Source organism: Pteropus vampyrus, unplaced genomic scaffold, assembly GCF_000151845.1.
Source record: "Pteropus vampyrus isolate Shadow unplaced genomic scaffold, Pvam_2.0 Scaffold81, whole genome shotgun sequence".
NCBI classification, from domain to species: domain Eukaryota; kingdom Metazoa; phylum Chordata; class Mammalia; order Chiroptera; family Pteropodidae; genus Pteropus; species Pteropus vampyrus.
In genome coordinates, this window is record NW_011888862.1 from 895,848 (window position 1) to 897,697 (window position 1,850).

The 1,850-nt window shown below is 31.9% G+C and overlaps 1 protein-coding gene across 1 annotated transcript in view; it reads right to left on the reverse strand.

The window, feature by feature from the left end:
* MID1 (midline 1) overlaps positions 1-1,850 on the reverse strand; it is a 582,697-nt gene that overhangs the window by 536,494 nt on the left and 44,353 nt on the right. The gene's annotated exons all lie outside the window — the stretch shown is intronic.

The window sequence follows — 1,850 nt, forward strand, 5'->3', positions numbered from 1 at the left end:
CTATATAAATAAAAGTAATATTCTAACTCTTCCCAAATCCTACAATTTTGTTAACAGTTTGGTATATAGCTCGCTACAACTTTCTTAGGCTCATTATAATATATACCTATTTCTTTTTAACTTTCTTCAAAGATAGGACTCTATTACTCTACGATTTTGATTTGTTTTTATCATTTACCAAAAAAAAATCATTGATGTTCTTCTGACTGACAAGTGAAAACACTCATTATATTTTAATAGTTGCATATTGCTTCATAGTATGAATATATAATAATTTATTCAACTGTTCCCATTTTTAAAGACATCTCAGATATTTCTAGAAATTTGCTTCTATAAATAATGCTGCGATTAACACTCCTGTAACATATATGGTTATCTACTGATGGTTTTACTTCTATAAAATCAACTCTCCAGATTGTGAGTATTGGGTAAAAATACATGTCCATTTTAAAAATTGAATAGATGCTGCCCAAAACCAACTTTTTGTGTTCAGCTTAATGCAGGTGCAAATGTTCACATATTGAAATATTTATAGATATGTGCATATACATAGTTTAATTTACAAACATTTATTTCCTTCCTCTGCCAAGAGAGGAGGGCCTGGTAGCAACAAGCCCACTTATCCCAGGCCTTGCTTTCTAATGCCATTCTCCAATAAAAGGAACCAGGGAGCCATAGAGAAATAGCTAAGTATAGGGCTGGGGCAGAAAATATACAAAATGAGCCTAGAATGATTTGAGCAACAAAATAAATCAAGCCATTTGGGATTATAAGCCTAAGTTTAAAATAATTATACATGAGTCCATACTGGCATAAACAAATAATTGAATAAATAAATAATGGAAAAGACCAGACATAATTTCCATGCAGAAGAATTCTAAATAATTCATGTAGATAATCTGCCCTCAAGGAGGAAGATAATTCCCCATTCCTTGAATCTGATCTGTGCTTAGCGACTTCTTTCCAAAGAATGTAGTATGGAAAGAGGAAAGAAGCAGTAACTTTAGAGTGGAGAAAGCTGACAATATGCGACCTCAGCCACGTGATCAAGGTCAACAGTAATAAGTCATGTTGGTAGACAGATCATGTGGGTATGTACTGTCGATATAACGTGATGAGAATAAAACTATATCTCTGTGGTCTTCCTCTCATTAACCCACAAACCCAGTCTAATTATTAGAAAAAAAATCAGACAAATTCCAGTAATAGGCATCCTATAAGACACCTGACCAGTCTTCCTCAAGACTGTCAAGGTTATCAAATACAAGGAATGTCTGAGAAACTGTCATAGCCAAGAGGATGCTAAAGAGACATCACAACTAAATGTAATGTTTCCTGGATGAGATCCTGAGACAGAAAAAGGACATTAGGTAAAAACTTTAAAAATCCGAATAAATAATGGGCTTTAGTTAATCATGTTTCGATGCTGGTTCATTAGCTTTGACAGATATATCGTACTAATATAAGATATTAATACCAGAAACTGGATGTGTAGTATATGAGAACTCTTTGTGCTACCTGTGTACCTTTTCTGTAAAAATAAAAGTATTCTAAGATAAAAGTTTTATTACTTTAAGAAACAACATATTTTAAAATACCAATTAAACTGGAAATTAAAAGAAAATCATAATAGCAAGAAACACTCCAAAATACTTGAAAATATATTTTTAAAAGAAGGTACAGAATCTACATGAAGAAAACTACAAAATTATATTAAAAGAATTAAAACAAGATCTTCTAAAGAGAGAAGATCCTTTCCTAGAAGGTTCCTTTCCTAGAAGGCTTAAGGTCATAAAAAGGCCAACCTACTGGTTTAATACTATTTCTATAAGAATTCAAGCAAACTTATT